General features: G+C 41.4%; 1 protein-coding gene across 3 annotated transcripts in view; it reads left to right on the top strand.

The window, feature by feature from the left end:
- The window catches only part of adarb1b (adenosine deaminase RNA specific B1b), a 114,724-nt gene that overhangs the window by 21,393 nt on the left and 71,587 nt on the right, over positions 1 to 21,744 (top strand). For all 3 annotated transcript variants that reach the window (XM_069698908.1, XM_069698910.1, XM_069698909.1), the window contains one exon: positions 19,505 to 19,581. The gene's annotated coding sequence lies outside the window, so the exon portion shown is untranslated. The remainder of the gene's footprint in view (positions 1 to 19,504; positions 19,582 to 21,744) is intronic.

Raw genomic sequence — 21,744 nt, 5'->3', positions numbered from 1 at the left:
TCCTCAGTGCCTGCAGTTCCTCGCGTCAATGTCCTGAGTTGACTGGGCTGATGCCACGTAATCCCTCCAGGATTTCGGGAAGCAGTCTGAAGCTGATATCCTCAAACAGAGAGTCGAGTCTTTCACTGCTAGCTGCTCGTATTTACAATTTTGAAAAGTCACTCTTTTTATACTATTTGTTTATCTTCACTATTTTAGATAATAACGGTACAAATATTTTCAATGCAAGTAGCAATATGGAGTCAAAAGGAGATTGAGCAAACCGCGGCCCGATTGGATTGGACAGCCATTTAATTTGACTTTATTGATCTTGGTTTCCCATCATGTCTGCTTTGGAGGGGTCGTTATTTTCCAATCAGTTTTTGTTTTTTTTCCTAGGATTTGCGGTGTTGTTTATTGACAGCATCCCAGTCATTGACAACCTGTTTTTTTTCAGCGTGCTGTGTAGTGTGTGTGGACTCCTGTGGGGATTATGCACCTCCTGTTAATTTGAAGACTGAAAAAAAAGCTGTGCCAATTGGTGGAAACCATCTTTGGCTCGCCGTGTTATTTTAGGTTTCAGGCAGCCTTCATCTTCATCTCAAACTTAAGAAGTCTCCATTTCACACTAGATTTGGCTTACCAGTTGATAGGAGTAGTTGAATTAACATGTTTTACAAGGTGGTGAGAAAAACAACCATACATGAGCACAGTAATGAGTGTTCAATCAGAGCCACAGTTGCTACCCGTACCAAAGGGTTTTTTGTCATTATGTGGTACCAAAGGCTCTGTTTCCATTAAACTCTGTAAGTAAATTATAACGTTTGGCTTCGACAACAACCCCTTCACTGAACTCCTCTTTAAGTTGAAAAAAAAAATACCCACAAAGGAAATATGGTGAATTTTGTAATTAAAAAAAAAAGTCCAAATCTTTCCATTTCCTTGCTTGCTCAGCGGTAAAGGTTCATCTCGGTTGGTCAGAGATCAAAAGAAATGGATAGGAGTAATGAAATCACCCTGAGAAATTGAATGTACTTCTTATAGCACCTTTATGCATAATGTAAAGTTACTGGCCATGTGAAAGTAAGTTGATTATGTAAACAAGCCCTGAGATATAAGGACACAAATAATGCTGGTCTCAAAGTTTTGGATCACATTAGTTCAGCTGGAAGCAGAGCAGCTTTTCTCGTCTGTTTGGAGTAGAACTGTGGGGCTGTGTGGTGAGCACATCTTTCATTTCCTTCTTTTTGTCTGTTAATTACTCACTAGTTGTACCAGGGAAATACAAATTACTCATTTGTCCTCTGATATTTAAAGCTCTGTCCACATAGACACATTATGTTTGCATGAGGAGGGCTTCCTTTCCGTTAATTGAGTTTGCATCGTTCGTTCACTTGGTTTCAGTGTACAGTTCAGTTTGACGGGTTGGATTGGAAATTTCGAAATGGCCTGATGGACATAAAGCCATTTACATTACATGTAGCCCTGAATGGAACCTGTGATGATAACCCCCCCCCCCCAAAAAAAAAAAAAAAAAAAAAAAAAACAGTAAAGTAAGAGAACACAAATCTGCATCTTCATCAAATGGCTCCTATGATGTCGACACAACTCACCCAAGGCTGTGCTCAGCCTTCCTGTATCTGGTTTTATGGGCAGCAAGCTGGGGAATTCCTCCTCTGTTTCAAAGTGTCCCGTTTTCATATTGTTGACTTACTTATCTGCTGCATTGGTAATGATGTACTGCTGTATCCCCTACATTTTTCTTTTTTTAAGGGGGAACATGGGTGCTGCCCTAGCAAGCCCAAACACACGCCTTTCCCACCCACTAAATTAGACTTTACTGGAGAACTCCTTTGCATTCATCAAATTTGGTGCTGACTCATCGTAGAGCATCATCGCTTGGAAATACTGAACACGCATCACCCTCGAGGCCTCACTGTAATTCAAATACTTGTTTCTAGAAGTTAGATTTAAAGTAGCTGCATTTGTTGTCATTGCTCAAGTGGACCAAGTGAGGAGTTAGAAAGACCTTTTTACATGGAAATGACTCCTAATATAGATGACAAGGGCGTTTCATTCTGGCTCAACCTGAGCCTCCGGCAGGCCCTTAGTCATCGTGGTCCTCCCATCTCTTTGAATACGTTTCTGCTTCAAAAGTTCAACATCACGGTTTCATGTTATGGCAAACAGACCTTTCTGTCCAATGCCATGCCCACATCTTTATAATATTGTTGTCAGATGAGTTATTAGGTTTTAGCTCCAAAATCTGTCAGGGTGGAATGTTAGTGTGAAGCTCAGATGTGATTTGTGACCATCAGTCGAAACACATAGATCATCAATCATTATATCGTGTATCACGAGCCAATACTTTCCCAAGTCCAAGTCAGTGTCCAAATTCTGAAAGCATTACGGTATATTTCTTTTGCTGTGGCACCATAGATGCTCTCGGTCGTGGAGATACTGGGCAATGGGAACAGCATGTGTAATGGAAGCGGCATTGTACAGCAATAGGTGCGCTGCTACTTGTGGAGGGGAAAAAAAAAAAAAAAAACACGCAAGGACTGTCCGCAGCATTTCATAGGAAATACCTCAAACTTATCTCACCATCGCGATCTGTACACAGAAAGTTTCAGTTGTTAACTTTATATCAACATGTGGTGTTACTGTTACGTTAAGAATACATTACAAATACATAAGAATGGTGGAATGTCGGTGGTACTGACCATCAGATTTTTGGCATGGAGACATTCCTATCATGTAGGTCTTACACAAATCTCCCAAACAGTTATATCAACTGTATTAAATCATATAAGAGCATGAGCTTCTTTAAAGAGTAGAGAAAGGAAAACAAGAAATGATAGAAAAGAATGAGCATATGAACCTTTGTGAATCTGTTTTTTCCTTATCTGGATTCTGGTACAATAGATTAGATATTCCTATACTGTATTTCAATAGATTGCGTGTGCACACGTTGAACGTATGTCAAGTATGTACATCAGCATAAGATGGCATCACTTGGGTCACAGAAATCCCCCACGATAAATTAAAGAAAGTTGCATTTACAAAGGTCATATTATCTGCTCTGCTTAGAAACAGTGAGCAGACAGGCCCAGAGACACAGATCCAACTGGGTCACGAGTGGCCGCTCGTCTGTGCATAATATGTGCTATGAATGAGGCACACTGGCTACTTTCTCTAGTAATCAGCCTACTCAATACCGACACCATAACATTATATAAGACTCTTTAAGTTACTGTTAGATAAACATGGGTTGTTTTTTTCCCCTCGCACAAAGTCAACACAGAGATTTTTGGTTATAGTGTTTGCTGACCTCTGATAGGCGTTTGAATGCTGTATCAGTGTAAAGACCACAGAGAATGAAATATTTATCTCCGTGACGCTGAGGTCTGACTCATGCACACAGTGAGTTACTCCTATAATATTAATTTGCCCTCCATTTGTTTGCAGTCTGCGGACAGCTAACAGCCTCACAGACAATGATGGCCGCTTTTATGATTTATGAGGCCCATGTTTGATTGCTGTGTTGCAGAGATAAATGGGACTGTGGTTAGTAAGCCGGTGAACTGGGCCCATCCACCACCACCACCACCTCCTTTACCAACACTGCCTCCCCCACCACCACCTCCTCCCTCACCACCATCACCTCCACCACCACCCCTTTCCTCACCACCACCTCCTTCCCCACCTCCACCACTACCACCACCTCCACCTCCTCCTTCACACCAACCACCACCACCACAGTCAAACATGAACCTTTCGGTGTAGCCATCATAAACCACCAAGACAGAAGCTATTGATTATTTGCTCAGTGACAGTTATATGTCTGTTGTCATCAGTGAGCTGGTTGTACTGCAGTGATTGATTACATTTATGCCAGCCCATGAATCAAACATCAAAAAAGAGCACCTCTCTTTTCAGTGCCAACATTTTTGTGTCCTTGAGGTACTTTTTATAGTTCGCCGTCTTTCATTAAAGTTTGGCATTATTACCACTCCTCGGGCAAATGGAACCAAAACGTGGTACGTCATGTTTCACTCCCTTAGTGAATAAACTCGAGTTCATTTTTATGAAATCAGTCACCAAGTGAGTAAACTTGCTCCTTGCTCAATACAAATTGGCAGAGTGTGTGCCTAGCTTTCCAGGCTAACCCTGCTAGCATGCTACGGAGGTCGCACTCTTGCGGTTTTGTTTCCAGGAGGGCAAGTATGGAGACATAAATAGACTTCTGACAGTAATCGTTTGGCTCACAAAGTGTACCAAACCGAGAAAATGCCATCCCGTAACATCCCTATTCAGGTCGTATACAGTGGTGTGAAAAAGTGTTTGCCCCCTTCCTGATTTCTTTTTTTTTTTTGCATGTTTGTCACACTTAAATGTTTCAGATCATCAAACAAATTTAAATATTAGTCAAAGATAACACAAGTAAACACAAAATGCAGTTTTTAAATGAAGGTTTTTATTATTAAGGGAGGAAAAAAAATCCAAACCCACATGGCCCTGTGTGAACAAGTGTTTGCCCCCTAAACATAATAACCGGTTGGGCCACCCTTAGCAGCAACAACTGCAATCAAGCGTTTGCGATAACTTGCAATGAGTCTTTTACAGCTGTGGAGGAATTTTGGCCGACTCATCTTTGCAGAGTTGTTGTAATTCAGCCACATTGGAGCGTTTTCCAGCACCAACTGCCTTTTTAAGGTCATGCCACAGCATCTCAATAGGATTCAGGTCAGGACTTTGACTAGGCCACTCCAAAGTCTTCATTTTGTTTTTCTTCAGCCATTCAGAGGTGGACTTGCTGGTGTGTTTTGGATCATTGTCCTGCTGCAGAACCCAAGTTGGCTTCAGGTTAAGGTCACGAATAGATGGCCGGACATTCTCCTTCAGGATTTTTTGGTAGACAGAAGAATTTATGGTTCCATTCATCACAGCAAGTCTTCCAGGTCCTGAAGCAGCAAAACAGCCCCAGACCATCACACTACCACCACCATATTTTACTGTTGGTATGATGTTCTTTTTCTGAAATGTGGTGTTACTTTTATGCCAGATGTAATGGGACACACACCTTCCAAAAAGTTCAACTTTTGTCTCGTCAGTCCACAGAGTATTTTCCCAAAAGTTTTGGGGATCATTAAGATGTTTTCTGGCAAAAATGAGACGAGCCTTAATGTTCTTTTTGCTCAGCGGTGGTTTTGGTCTTGGAACTCTGCCATGCAGCCATTTTTGCCCCGTCTCTTTCTTGTGGTGGAGTCATGAACACTGACCTTAACTGAGGCAAGTGAGGCCTGCAGTTCTTTGGATGTTGTTGTGGGGTCTTTTGTGACCTCTTGGATGAGTCGTCGCTGCACTCTTTGGGTAATTTTGGTCGGCTGGCCGCTCCTGGGAAGGTTCACCACTGTTCCATGTTTTCTCCATTTGTGGATAATGGCTCTCACTGTGGTTCACTGGAGTCCCAAAGCTTTAGAAATGGCTTTATAACCTTTTCCAGACTGATAGATCTCAATTACTTTCTTTCTCATTTGTTCCTGAATTTCTTTGGCTCTCGGCATGATGTCTAGCTTTTGAGAATCTTTTGGTCCACTTCACTTTGTCAGGCAGGTCCTATTTAAGTGATTTCTTGATTGAGAACAGGTGTGGCAGTAATCAGGCCTGGGTGTGGCTGGAGAAATTGAACTCAGGTGTGATAAACCACAGTTAAGTTATGTTTTAACAGGAGGGGGAAAATACTTTTTCACACAGGGCCATGTGGGTTTGGATTTGTTTTCTCCCTTAATAATAAAAACCTTCATTTAAAAACTGCATTTTGTGTTTACTTGTGTTATCTTTGACTAATATTTAAATTTGTTTGATGATCTGAAACATTTAAGTGTGACAAACATGCAAAAAAATAAGAAATCAGGAAGGGGGCAAACACTTTTTCACACCACTGTACATGGGTAACATGTATAGCCACAAGTTAAAGACAATGTGTTCAAGTGTACCAGTTTTGCATTGGCTGTAGTGATCCAGAGACATTTATATATCAGCTGTGGTACTGTTGTGTACTAAAAAATATCATGGTCTAGGGTAGATTTTTGACATGACGGATGTGTGTTTTGTATAAATGCCCCTTTTCACCTTGCAACATGCCTTTTGAGCTACAAAGTAAATGGAATAGCATCATGGTTACCGCAACAACTTTTTGGTGATTGGTGAGCACAGGAATATGTGTGGATCAGCGATCTCACAGGCACTTGGACTCTAAATCAGTTCAGATCGTTCTACTAATGCTCAGACATCAGTAGTGGTATTAATAATGATAATAATTAAGAGTGCCAGGACTGATATGAACAAGCACAACCTCTGGTAATTGAATTTTCCTGTTGTGCTGCTAATTAAGTTGTAATACAGGACTGTTAAAAGAGTTTGTATAGAGTTAACTTTCAAACATTTTGTAAATAGTTTATGATCTGACCCAAACTAATCATCTGCTGTGGGAATGTCATAATGTCACATCTTTGCTATTATCTTTTAACATCTTAACTTGGCTCACTGCTTGTGAGCAGTAGAAACAACAGACAGCCAATCATTACCTGTTTCACTTAGACAAGGCCTGTTGAGCTCACGAATCCCTGTTGCCTCGTCCAAATATCTGTTCATAATAGCACACAAATTCTTCTAATGATGTTTAGAACAGAAATCCTGCTTTGACGTACAAATCAAAGTTCTGAATGTGTGTCTCCTCGCCGAGGGTGCGCTGGGTACTTAACTAAATGATATTAATTGATTTAATTACCATGCACGTGTTTACACTCAAGGCTCTACACATTGTTGGATTTTACTTCCAGTTGAGTGCTTGTCCCCGTCACGTCCCCACATGCTGGGGAGCATGCCTTAAGTGGGACTGCTGGACGTAAATGACAAATAGCACGTTGCGTAGCATTGGTGCATTTTTATTTTTTTATTTTTTTTCTCAGAGGGCTGAGTCACTCGCAGTGTCACTCGCCTCTCTTTTCCTTCCCTCCTCTGTGCCGCAACTTTAATCTCCCTTCCTCCAATAATAGGTTATGTTGTTGTCACCTCACAGCTTCTTATTCCTTTCCAACCGTTTGTCATGATTTTTAAAACTAAATCGTCTTCCTTTGATTCGTAACTCCTCCAATCTTATTGATCGTGGTTGAATTAAGCTCGTTTGGACTGATATTTATTCGACCGCTCTCACTTGGAATTTTTTACAATTACACCAATTGGCCTAAGGGTGTTCTCCATTGTTTGTCGGTGTGTCACAAGGGATATCTCAGACATGGCTGACTGGACTTTGAAAGCACTTGGAGGAATGATGTGTTTTATCATCGCATGTTGGGATTTAAAAAAAAAAAACGTGTAGCCATAATAGGGGAAGGGCTTGAAACACGCTCACACCATGTGCATGCTCTTTTTCAGCTACTCATTTTATACTGTTACGTGCATTTCCTTCATAAGATCGCTGAGGAAATTGTACTTTTAACTGCTCATTTGTAGCCGTGTCGAATGTTGGATTCGAGGGCACCAACGTATTACAGATTGACCTCTCTGATCTGACATTTGACACCTAAAACCACTGGTTACATGCTGGCTTTTTTTTGCGTTTAATCCTTCTCAATCTTTCAGCAGAGTTACTCAACACAGTTCTTCGAGATCACCAGCAGCTTATCTGCCTTGGTTCCTATTTGCCACGAACCTTTTGAGCGTCATAAACAGACATGTAACTGCTAAAATGAAGCAAATTGAGTGCGTTTATTCGTCTTAAGATTGCTTAAAAAATACCGGACTGTTTTTCAAAAGGACAATGTACTTTCGCGAACAGCCACCAATGTTTTTTTTTCATCTGTTTTTAGCTACACTTTGTGAGGGGGGATGAAAATAAGTACACATATGGTACATCAACCACAACAAACAAAAATGTGGCGGCGAGGGAATGACTAAATGCTCAGGACTCAAACAGAAGGGGCTCCGTTTCACAGATTTCCAAGTTCAGGCATTGTAGGATGCAAAATTGGGGATAAACAATCTAAAAATACACGCTACCTTGGCGATGGCAAGAGATGGGGGGTTCGTCTGTTCACACAATTTAGCTGTGAAATACTTGCGAAAAATAGCATCAGTAAAAATGTGTAAGACTGTTTTAAAAACAAAATAAAAGTCGTTCTGCAGAATTTTTTGGCTCACTTGTATAGAGACCCTTAATAAGGTGTCAGTTGCCTTTATTTTTCCAGCGTCATGTCAAATGATGTTGCACTCCGTTGAAATTGGAGAATGCCACATAAGCATCCAAGCTAAGGAGTCATTTGACCTGCTTCCTAGAAGGGGTTGAAGAAAGCAGACTTTGCTTTCAAAAATGGCTGACATTTCCCTTTAAGCTACTCATCATTAGCGCTCATTGCCGAATCACTGAGTCCCCATTCATGGGTAGCAATAGCCGAGTAGAGTACAGCACTCAGTTACAGAATTGTAATTCAGTTCCACAATGGATTAGATGTAGAAAATCTTCCTTTTGCAGCTGGTGACTCCGATATCATGCAGCAAATTAGAGTGTTAAAAAATGCACACGCACACACACACACACACACACACACACACACACGCACACACACACACACACGCGCACGCAGACAGAGGCAAACACTTAAGCACATTGAACAAGGAAAGCTTTTTCTGCTTGTGTGAATGAGAAGCTATGGCTGAATGGCTGAGTGTGTCCTCTATGTCTCTGTGAGGTCGACAGCCCAGGGAAGATTAGGAGGAAGCACATCAAATGAGTGAGACGGGAAGAAAGAAGAAATGAGAGGGATGGGGGGGAAGCTGACGGCTCAGGAAAACCCGCCGCATTACACTTGCTTTTAGAGAATTATCTCGGCAGGGTCTCCTAACTGGACACACGCACACACAGAAAATATCTTGACTTAAATCTTTCATTAAATCTACATTGATCTGATGAGCTCCATATCTCTGCTGATTCATGTTTATTTGAACACTAATGTATTTCTGCAGTATCCAACACCAGCCATGGTTTTGCCTTCGGCGTGCTTTGTGGACGGCGTACGTGCACAGGTTTTACTCTTACATTTTCACATGGAAAGTCTTTTTCTACTCTGCGTTCTGACACATTTGGGCACTTGTGTAATGACTGTAAAGCTGTGAATAATTACAAAGAGTCTGTTGTTGACTGGGTGCGGGACCCTTGTCAAAGAGAGGCTGTGTCATTTACTGGTGGCCAGTGCGGTTGGCAAGAAAAGCAAGGGTGGGGTTGAGTTGTAAATGGAAGCTGTTTGAAAACAGTCAGCCTCCCAGACATGCGTCACCATCGCCAGGCCACAATACATGTCCCTGCTCCAGCTCTCTTACCGGTTTCCATATGTTCAGCTGGCACCGCTCTTAACACTGTAACACAGTGGAGATGATTGAATTGTCTCTGTGCCTTCAGGTCTGAAAGAATGTTTCATCATCAGAATATTCACTTGATTTGCTACAGTCAATTCCATAATCACACATGGATTTTGTTTAAAAAAGGTTTAAGCAGATTCACCTTTTAGCAGCTACAATAATCATGGAAAATTACCACATGACCTGAGCATTTCATTTTCAAAATCTCTGCCAAACCTGGCCACAATATACTCTCTGCCCAAATGGTAACCACAGCATTTAGCAACTTTCAAGCCAAATATTTGGAGACCAAAAACATAGCTAAAATGTATTAACCAGAAACAAATAAATGTACAAGTTAAAAAAGTTTAACTGCCCAATATTTCTAGATTTCCAGACACAAAAGACGCATCTGTGTAAGTACAATGATGGAGCAAGATAGGCATTGTTGTGTTTGGGTGAACGTCTGTTTTTTTTGTTTTCATTCCTTCAGGTCAGGTGTTTGCAACATTTTTTTCTCTGAGAGCTCCTTAATCTACCGGGTCGATCGCCGCCTATTAGTTTGAGAGTCCTGCTCTAAATCAATAATTTATACTTTTCTTTCAGAATCTTAATTACATTGCAAGTATCAGAGCACACTTGTTTCCTTTTGCTGTTTTTTCCTTTATGAATCAACTCGTCCCATCACGTGCACGTCCCTTACAGTTGGCTCAGCATGACCTCAGCGGGGGGCCTGTACCCCAGTTTGAGAACCACTAATTTACAATGTCAGTTGGGAGAGAATGTGCCCCGCCAGTGTTGGTTGGAAGGGTCCAGTTGAAGGTACGACTCTTTGTGGCGATAGGGTTGTTTTTGTCATTGCCAAGTTTTAAAGGAAATATAACGTATTGGCTTGACCTTGAAATTTCCCACATCATATATTTTCAATTTTCCATCTGTCTCTGGGAGTGGCTTTTGTTGTGGAAGTTTCGTTCAGTCTCATAAATAGGTTTTTAGACCAGATATTGTCCGATTGTCTCTGTTAGAAAAAAACAACAACAACAAAACTAAGCCTTCTACTCATTGACATTTAAGATGACCTTTAGTAAACAGTTCAATTACAGCTGATTCTTTTGGGTTTTGGCCGCCACCAAAAGCTAAGCATTTAGAAAAGACATTGACAATAAAAGTAACTTACTGTGCATTTGTGATTTAGTGAATTTGAGAAACTTCTACCTCACTAAAGCGGATTTGTTTTGGGGAAATGCAGGGCGATGCAGGCAATTGGCAATTGATGTTGTAAGACAGAAAGAATCATAGAACGTAAAAACAGCGATAGACAGAGAAAAGTATTCCCCAATTACTTTTACAGCTTGAATGCATTATGAAAGCATTATTAATCATTAGTCTACTACACAGAACTCTGTATCCCCACTGCTTACAATGAACCTCTCATTTTCCTCCTTCCCTGTATAAAAACGCAAGAGAACTATTCCTTTCTCTTCTGTGGACAACTTTTTGACTTTATCATTTTTTTTGGTTAGCTCACCTGTTCTGCCGAAAGCACACTCAGCAAATATCTGTCTTGAGGTACTCCATCCAATGCTGTCACATATCATTATGAATGCAGTTTGATGGGTTGTCATAGTGTCACTGGAGAATTGTGTCATCTGGAAAAAAAAGGTTGACTGAATAAAGTGTGTCACAATAGAAGCAATTCAAAGTGGATTTCAGCCCTTCAACATTTGTATGTTTGAATTGTGCTTCATGAATTCACCTGGTTTTAAACAAGATTAAAATATATCAGTAAGTCATTCTAAATGTTTAAGTTTATGGCGTTAACAGATGAATGGTTGGATCCATTCAAACTTCTCCCTATTACGTTCCTTTAAGTGCTTTGTATTCTTTGTTTTGTTGATTGATGTTTGCTCAGGTACCCTCACAGATTGACCCCAGGTTTTAACCTGATTGGTCTGATTTACACTTTAGACCAGGGCCTTGTTTGTCTGTGTTAACAAGTGCAGGAAGAGTGAGTGCTAAACCCTTCAGGCCACAGAGGATGTTGGCTAACTAAATCCATCTGTTGTATTCGCCAATGTACACCATGGTAATCAAAAACTTGAAAGGGAAAATGTTATTATTTAAGCTTAATAGTGAAAGTATAAGTTTTAAACTGGCAACAAGAGTAATAACTTAATGCAAACTGGCCGTGAATCTAATCTGCTGAGAAAGTAATGGAACACCATATTTCTTCCCATCAACTAGCACCACATCACTGTGGTTACTGAGACTGAGACTGCCTTGACTTTGAGCATGTTAGTAGCCTGTTGCTGGACAGTTTGGTTTGCAGCTTTACCACTGTCCATTAGTGTCTGCCCATTGTCTCTCCTCAGCTTAACTGCACAGAGGATTGATGTAGATTTTAATCCCCTAGGAAATAAAACAACAAGCAAAGCTCTTTGCACGCTGCACGTACACACCAGCCAAACAATATCTGGGGCAGCCTTCAAACTCTTTGCAGTTTTATGACAATCGTAATGTTTTTTTGGTCGAAGTATTGCATTATTATTCAGACAGAGTTGTCCTGGAGACGCTCTTGTGGATAAACTGGAAAAGACAAGCAAAACCCAGCTGGGCTGAGGGGGCACATGAACATTGAGTGAGGATTTTTGTCACCGAGGGCGATGTTTTGGTCAGCAAAGTGGGCCAGGGCACGATGCACAGTACCGTTGGACAAGTTTCTGAACACGTGTTTGTTTGTGTTTTCAATAGCTGCTAACATTACAATATATGATGCTTATAATGCCTATGCTTCTCATTTGTTGTTGAGCCGGTGCTACAATGGGAGAGACTTGGTAAAGGGAACCGTAAGATTTGGGAGTTAGGCGTCGGAGGCTTGCGTGCAAAGCATCCTGGTACATGTAGGCACTGCTAAAACTACTAGCAGGAAAACTCAGAAAAACTGAGCTTTCTCTTACAATAAAGCGGCACCGAGTAATTTATTGCTTCAATCGACAACATTTACCATGAACACTGAGAGGACATGCTCATAAAAAGTGGTGAATTTCCCTTTTAATCCCTGGGCAACTCAAAGAAGTGGAGCAGCTTTAGGATGTCTCTCGACTGCTCATTTAAGCTGACCGTAGGGTTCACGTTTTCCCCTCGTCTTGTCCTTCCTTCTGAGCTAAAGCCAGAAGCCCGCTCGGCTTCATCTGCCAGGACCTTAAGCATCTTCCTCAGCCTGAAACCAGCGATTCCATTGGCCTTCGGAAAGCGCTAAGTGCATGTTCCGATCGAGCCTCTGCAGCTGACTTCCATATGATGGATGATTTCTCCCTAACCTGCTCCCGTGCAGTTGGCGGCTTCGCATACTTCTACTTCTTCTTCTTCTCTAAGGCGGCCTCCGTTCCCTCCTCCATAGTAATCTGTTCAACAGAGGTGGATCTGAGGATGATGTCTGGCTGTACCGTTAGCTTGTGGTCCAGGTTAGCTTTCCGCTCCCTTTTGGACGTTCCTTTCGATGTGAAGAGAATGGTCCTCTTGGCTTCTTGAGTTGGTGCCTCCCAGACCTCTGCTACCTTTTGCCAGCGCAGTTTGTGATGCCACCAAGAGCGTACGTAGTTTCTGGTAGTCTCAGAGTTGCCAGGCTTCCTCTGAGCCATACCAAATTATAATCATATCGTTGAAGTCTTCCATTTTTTTTATAACAGTGTTACCCCACATTAACATAACTCAACTGACAGCAGCAGCCAAAACAAAAATCCTTTATATCAAATTATGTCCATTGTGTGCAACTAAATTGGGCATATTACACAGTGGTGGAGTGCAGGCGTTTTATATATATCTAAAGTGTTACATGTGTCTACCCTCCTCCCTACTAACTGCCTGTAGTTGTGACAGTTATGGCTTAAACAAAGACTGAAATGAACACGGGGATAAAACCACAGCACGTAACTGATTGCTGACATCCAGACACTGCGCTAAAAGCAAAATACGTAGGTCTTGTCAACGCCATTTGTACTTAATACGCATGTACATGTATCCACACGCACAGATACACTCAGATTTGCCCATGGAGATACCGTGGGGTCACAGTGTGCACGTGATGGGCTCAGTCAAACGTGAGTGACCTCTTTTAATGCAGCAGCCCCCGTTTAGTTCCCTTCTAATGAGGGGCTGTGACTCAATCTATACTGTGTACTGCAGCCGGAGGGTTGATCGGTCCGATGGTGTGTCTGTGCATTGTCGTGTGTACAGTATGTGTAGCCCACGTCAGACTGGGTTATGCAAAGTGGCTCTCAGACATAATCTCTCTTGATGGGGCGACAATTATTTATGAAGTCTCTGTGTTTTCCTCTGGCAGTCACCATTTAGCCTTTTGTAGTAATGTCAAGAGTCGCGCTTTAGTACGGAGGTACACCCCTAGGTGGAATTAACAGTTGAACCGAAGACTGTGAAATGCAGTGGTGAAATAAGTTTTTTGGGTTGATGTGGTTAAATGATTATTATATTTTGAACTGTTGATCTTTAATAGTTTTTTTTTTTTTTTTTTTTTTTTGCCCTTTAGTTGAGGATCAATTAAAAACGGAATGTACTGTAGCTTCTTGTTGGGTTCGGGCTTGAATGTTTTGCTGGTTTGTCAACAGAGGTGTCAAAAAAAAAGTCAAAAGTTTTTTTTCCGACCAAGCAAGAAAAACAGATGAGTCGTGGGAAAAGAAAGGATGTGGGTAGGCAGTTGGACAGGTAGAAAACAAGACAGGCTCCCACTATTTTGGACACACACTGATGAATATGTTCAAAAAACATGCATTTGATATCCATCAAATTGATGTGGAAAAAAAAATTCTTGCCTTAGTGCTTTATTGTTCTTGAGGTATCTCATTATGACTCCAACTTGACACATGGAATTTGAAACTGGTGTTGCATCAGTGTTGATTCATGTCTTATTTTGACAGTAGCAGGGCAGCTTTGATCACATGCCTTTAATTCAAAGGGTGGAAGGGTTTATCCTGCGAATCATCCCCCCCCCAAAAAAATCTAGATATTTATTAACTAGGGTAGATTTGCTGACCGTGTACGTCCGTCTTCACGTTCACTCAGCAACTCGTATTTATAGCCAGCCATCAGCGACGGGCCTCCGAGCAGCTCCAATGGAATTAATTCCCCATAAGATACCTTTGCAGCAGCGTTTGGAGTGAAGTCAGAGTGAGTCATTCGCTCCGCCCTCATAAACTTCTCCGGTATGTGACTTCCATCCTAATCCCTGACTTCAGTTTTAAAAAGTGAAGCCTTTCTGGCAGCGACCAGCCTCGAAAACCCATCAGCTGTCACACCATCTGCATAATGATGCTGAAGCGTGCTGAAGTTTGTTGCAGTCATCTATCACCTTCACAGCATCATCCGGCTTGTCAGTTTGACCTGCGATCATTTGCAAACATGTCACATTCAGTAGCGTCTTTCAGAGAGATTGAAACAAAGAAGGAACGAGAACAGGTAAGTATTATTCTAGAGGACACGGGAGGAAAAACACTAAAAAAAAAAAAAAACAACACAAAGGGTAATCCCTCTGCTGTAGCAAATGATTCTGAGCAGGGAATAATGACTGTCACTTGCACTTGGAGGTCATTGACAGAGGTCATGTAAAATTAAAGGTTGTTTACACCTCCCAACATCCGCTGTCAATCATCATTAATTGTAACTGAAGGCTGCTGTTTGTTTATTTGTGCACTCCACAGTTCACTCACGAGCTCAATAACACTCACTGCTCCAGAGTTTTAGAGACGGACACTGGGGTGTTTTTCATTGCTGGTATAGATGGAGGGAAATAGGTTACCATAAACAAATAATCATATTAGCCTATTTTGCAATATTGTGATAACAGCTGAAGGGTTCTTACTTTGGATTGCCTGCAGAGTTCTCGGCTTAGTCCTTTTTTAATTTTCTTTTTTCTTTTCCATTGTACCAGTTCATAAACTAATGCCACCGAACTTTGTAAAAAAGGAAGAAAAAAAAAAAAGACTTTAAACTTAAAACCAAATTGATGTTACCGGATAGATATGAAGGACACAAAGATTATTCATTCCCTTAATTGTACTGTAAAAAAGGAGCGCAACGCTGACTGCATTTTAACAGTCTGGTTTGAAGACTTTTCTGTCAAAATGCAGATATAAATAATAAAATCTCCATTTTGTTCTTTTTCTGAATTGTACAGAAAAAGGGATGCGAGAGGACTGTCAACCACAAGACTGGAAAGGCGTGTTTTCAGGATGTATAGTGAACCTAGTGGTACACTAATTACAGGCCAGTCTTCTTGTTTGTTGCATTATCTATCGTTAGCTGGCTGAAAGGAGTAAACGGACATGATTGAACACTGTTTTTATTTTCTTGCTTTATAAAAATGTGATGTTGGAATATCAGTGAACTTTTTCCTCACTGTGAAATCAGGGTTAATTGAAAGTTCGGATTAGCAGCAGCCGTCGGCACTTGAACGTTGTTTTTTTGTCTTTAAGTTTCATAAATCAAGAAGCCATATGATGTGCAAAGCTCATTTAGGAATCAGCGTCCCAAGCATTTTGTTCACGATTCATTAACATGAAATTGCTTACCAGTTGTTGTCTTTAATTTATCTCGATTGACATCTGCCACCTTGTTTTGCTGCTCATGTGGAAACTGCAGCCGTAGTTAGTAAGAATGCAGAGTCTGTGCAAAAAAGAAGAAGAAGAAGAAGAAAAAAAACACTGAATCAGGGGCTGTTTCCAATAAGATTTACAGCTGCTGAGGATTTTGTGACAGACTTAGCATCACATTGAAAATGACTGTGAGGCTGAACCACATCATGCTGATTCTTTGCTACTGCTACGGGGGAGAAAGGGCCATTTCAAGTTTATCACCCTCCATTTCACTGAGATTTCACTTTGTCGTAGCGTTGTGATTCACCACACACATCCTCATCGTACAAGATGAAGCAGCATTCTCTCTCCTGTCACCACTCGCTTCAGATTTTTTTTCTCCTCCTCTCCTTTTGATAGTTAGTGGAGGAGGCAAGACAGAATCCCCCGAGCCGAGAGTAGCGGCAGCTGAATGTTCTTTAACTCAAATTGATGCATTCACTACTGCTTAATTAGTAGTAGCGTACACTTGAGCCCCTAGAGACAAGGCAGCGTGAACGCTGGTGAAGCCTGTCCTACTCTGTTGCATTACTCGGTCATAAGGCACAAGAGGGAGGAAACACGAGGTGACTCACAGTTAACTTATGTAACGAATTTTGCACTGTGTTAACAAATAAACAACCAAAGCCCTCGTTCGCCGGAGATAGCGGATCCAGTTTGATTGCGAACGTCTTGTTTTCCGTCTGCCTCCACACCGCTGCTGCATTACTATCAAGTCATACAGCTGGAAAGGGACAGTAAAAGAATGCCGCGTAAATGTTATAAAATTCAAGAAGACTATGACAAGGAGAGTGTCTGGTGTTTTGGGTTCACCAAATTCTTTCAAGACCATTTATGTTTAAAAAAAAAAAAAAAAAAAAAAAATTGGTTTTATCTGCTTTAAATACATGGTCGGACCTGTGGGTCAGATTCAGATTAAACATATTAACACATTAGGGAGGCGTTGCCGTTTTAGTGGATTAGTGCATTCGATTTTGGATTTTTATTAAATAGCCACGACATGAGTTTTCTTGCAGGCATTATGTTTAAATTTAAGGATTCAAGTATTGAACCACTGACCTACACTTTCTAGTAGAGAGCGTTCACATGAGGACAACAAACGGGCAACGTGGCCGCCCCCCAGAAAATGTGCTGTATTTCTGCAATCGGAGAACAGAAAGGTGACGGACAACCTCCTGATCATCCATGTAAACCAAGACGGGGATAAAAGGGATTTTTCTACACTGCATGTTGGCACACTTTGATGTGCTGCTGTTTTTAACATTTAACACGACAAGCAAACTAAGTGGGCTCGGCTAACCAAGTCTGGCTGTTTCACCTCATTTTTGAAGTAATAGTTCTGCGTTAACCATACGGCTGTCATCTCGGCTGGCCTCAAACCTACTCCGTGTAGCTCTCCAGACCCTCCCACTGCCTTAGTGCTATATTCCTAGTAGGGATGGGCATTTCAAGCAGAAATACTTTTTATCTCCCCATTTCCACCATCCAACACACACACACACACACACACACACACACACACACACACACACACACACACACACACACACACACACACACACACACACACACACACACACACACACACACACACACACACACACACACACATTCAGAGACAGAGAGACTCACTTTCACTGTTAAGTCAGACTCAACGCATGCCATCCAACTTCTAAAAGTCCCGTGTTAGACAAATCTAACGAGAAGCACATCTTTAGTTTCATATTTCAGATGAGGGTCTTTATTTGCGCTGCACGTCCAACATCAAACTCACTTCCGGCCCTTGATTATGGATCACACACAACAACACAATGCAGTTTTACCTGGCAAAGCTCTGGAGCCTCACAGCAAAGCAATGTGTTCTTCTTCTCCTTATGTTGTTTAAAGGGGGCTGGCAGACAGTTTTCAGGTGAATTAGCGCCACCCTCTGACGGGAGTAATGTATTACAACCAGGCAGCGATAAAAACAGGAGAAATAAGGATGTACGATTGTCCCATATTTGTATTTTTTTTTTTTTTTTATGATGATGACTGCGAATATTGAAAATTCAAGTCCCAACCCTAGATCCTAGTTCGACAGGCTTTCAGGTGTGTTCTTCCACTTCACAGTTTCTCATGGACTTACCATACCCTAAGTTGTGTACATTGTTCGCTCAAATATTTTAGAATATGCTGTTGGTCTCAGTTTCTGAACCTTTTTTTTTTTTGACAGGAAATGTCATATATACTAACATGCGCAAGTGTGTTTTACATGTAAAAATATGTAAATTGAGGCAAACTTTGAGGAAGGTCAATCGTGTGCAGGAACTCCTTGTGGCAGCTCAGAGGTGTAAAGCACCTTGGTGGATGTTTTGAATACAGATGATAGAAACAGACTAACACACACACACACACACACACACACACACACACACACACACACACACACACACACACACACACACACACACACACACACACATTCACAGGAAGTTGAGGCCGTGGATGGAGAGTTTCTTTTTTTTTTTTTTCCAACCAGGTTGCCCATATGTCCAAGCAGATACCATATGGTCTGCAATACTCACCCTACAAAGCTTTTTTAAAGGACAAGACATCTCTTTTCTCTTTCGTCTTTGTGAGTAAATGAACACATTTTGTTGTGGGATTTCAGAATGCATAATATATTATAATACTGGTAAATGATCTTCCATTGCTCATGTATGTTTCCTGGTATCAGGGTTAAACGTGCGACTGATGCCTGAACTTGGTCTTTTCCTTGTCATCGGGAAGACGGTTTGTTTGGACAGTGCGAGACAAGTGACTTGATTTTGATTTATTTAGAAGCCTGACACCCACGTTTGGTCCGTGCTTGACCTCGCCAGTCTCACCTCTGTTTTTTTTTTTTTCACGACACTCCTGACCTTGTGCGTGTAACAGCGGAATCACAGTCACAAATGGGATTGGACAATAGGGCAGCATCTGCTCCCTTTTCTCAGGCTTTGCTTGTATGTCTGGGCTGTTTACTGCCACTCTTTTTTTTCAATGCTGATGTGTTGTATTGGTGCAGTTGCTGCTAGTCAGAGTGGAGCTGCCTTGGGCAGGGTCAGGAGGTGGGTGGCCCGCAGTGTTTCTTTGCGCACTGGTGATCGGTGACGTTCAATTGGGTGCCGAGAGAGATTCTTGGCCTTGATTTGTTTCTTTTGTGCCTTTGGTTAATTGTCCAGCATCTCTTATAAGAAAAAAAAAAAAAAAAAAGTCGTCATATGTCAGCTTCTTTTAAGAAATAGTGACACCCCGTGCCTTATTTCACCACTTCACTGAAGAGCATGGACATAAATCCACTAACACAAAAGTACCAAATGTACTTTGTTAATTTATTGTTTATTTTTAACATATTAACACAGTGACCTGATGTATGCACTTGTCCAGAATACTTAATGTTTAGAGCTAAATCACACATATATTAATAATCTGCTTTTTTTTTTTTTTTCCCCTGACAGGTGCGGCCTGTTGCATTTGTAAACAGCAAAGGATTTGGTAAATAAATCCGCTCTCCCCTCGAGTACTCGCTGGAACGGTGAGTTCACAACTATGATATTTCAAACATTAAGCTGTGGCCTGTGACTCACGGGTGCTACACTGGGATTTTAAATATTTGTACATAATTTGTAAGGATAGATGCATTTCTGCAAGTACTATTGAGCACTAGAGAAGTACAATGACCAGACGACGGCATGCTGAAGAACTTTTTCCAGTCGCTTTGTTAAAGATTTGTGCTGCAGGACAACACATTCCTGGCTGTCCCGTGTGATCGACAGATTCGAGTCATGTCAACAGAAATCCATTCTCATATCTCGCGTCCAAGATAAACCCAGAAATCTATATACGTTGGCGTCTGCTGACTAAATGACTCTTTCAAACCTGGAGTTACTCCAATGACTGATGGCCAGATGAGAGGTAACATTACCAGTCATTCATAAAGGACGAGGCTTCATGTTCAGTAAACAGTGGTGTAATTTACTGTATACATGCACCAGATGCCAACACACATCACCGATAGTGTTCAGGTGTACAATGGAGAGAATAGGGGGAGTTTTTGATCCCCCTTTTCATTCTTTTATCACCCTTTTCATTCTTTGTTTTTTGAGGACTTCACATCATGTTGTATATCTGCTCGAGTGTGGTTATTTTTAGAATGGCTCAAATATCAGGGGATCCTGCACTCTTCCTCCTTCCCCTTATGTCTCTCTTGGCCTGTCTCCTTCATTTACCCCCAATTCAATTGAATGTCAAAACCTTTGCTCTTTTGCACAAGGATGCTAAATTATATGGCATGGAAGAAGATAGATTTATGCACAGCGCATTGAGTCCGTACACGGGTCCCTTTGTTCCTTTTATGTTGTGGGAAGTAACTCAGACAAGATGAAGGACACTTTAATCATCTCAAGGAGTACTAAACAGCAGGGGAAAAATAAAATACAATCATTAAGTAATTTCTATGGCTCTGGAGGAGTTTCCTGAAGTCTAACCCTCAACCTAATGATGTCATATTTCTGTCATTTGGGTGATATCCGCTTGGTCCTGACATTCGAAATCTTTGCAATCAAAGCCACACTGGTGAAATTGAAAGCTGTAGTTGTTTTACAGGCAGGACGTGAATAATAAAAGTTGCTGCCAAGCTGCATTATAGAAAGTGTAGGAGTTTTTGGGGGGCTTTATTCATACTTAAGACAAAAAAAAAAGAAAAAGAAAAGTATATCTTGGCCTCTGCTGCCCTTTGTTTGACCAATATATGTCCTTTAGAAGTCCCCTAGTTTTATTAGGGTGAAAAGGCTGCACTACCTCTTTAAAACAACATCATATCTCGGATTGAATGGAGCAGTTATTGTTACCCCTGGGAGCCAGGGATAGCTCAGACACAGGTGGTGTTATTGACAAGAGGAGACATTTATCGTCCTCCTCGCACGCCTCTTAAATAGTCTCCATTTTCCTGCTGGGTGCTGGAGGGGAAGAGCTGTCAGGTACAGAAGGAGGGCCGCCTTGAGAAGATTCTGATCACCTCTGGTCACCACATGGGGGCTGAACCCAGGCGATGGGCCCGTGCTGTGCATGAGGACTTTTTTTTATTTTTATTTCTCCCGGGGTAAAGGTGGAGAAGAGGTAGAGAAAGGATATAAAACAATGTTTTCAGCTCTGTCTGGTTCCCTCACCCTCCACTCATGCAAAGCAGACTCTCTTAAACCACAAACATTCCACCTCAGTGTGACACGCTTCTGTGTCAATCGCATACACACACACACACACACACACACACTCAACACATATTTTACATTTGGAGACATCAGCACGTATTTATTTGCTTACATCATGTAATTACAAAAAGCCCCTTGCATGCAGACATGCGAGCCAAACCTGCTGTTAATTTCCATTATTTGTAATGCTGATTTTTTTTTTTTTTTTGTTTAGCCAATGCCCCGTTTGGTGTGTGCTGACATGTGTGTATGGTTGTGGCAGCAACCTTCCCGTAATCTGTGTGGTTGGAAACACAACCTCCACTACCTTCATGGTTGTAATGAATATTTAGAGCAGTGTTGGCAAGATAGCGAGGACTCATCCAACTAGAATGTGTTGTGGTGCCGCAGTGGAAGTAAGATGAGCATTTGATGGATTTTAGCACTCCAGTTGTATATGTTTATGTACAATTCAGTTAGTGTTGTTCATGCACAAAAAGAAAAGGTAG

The sequence above is a fragment of the Brachyistius frenatus genome, unplaced genomic scaffold (assembly GCF_029030835.1).
Source record: "Brachyistius frenatus isolate BFR_SWC_R1_liver_20210118 unplaced genomic scaffold, ASM2903083v1 Contig_28, whole genome shotgun sequence".
Classification (NCBI taxonomy): Eukaryota; Metazoa; Chordata; class Actinopteri; family Embiotocidae; genus Brachyistius; species Brachyistius frenatus.
Note: the sequence above shows the minus strand (reverse complement) of the source record. Positions and strands in the feature narration are given on the sequence as shown.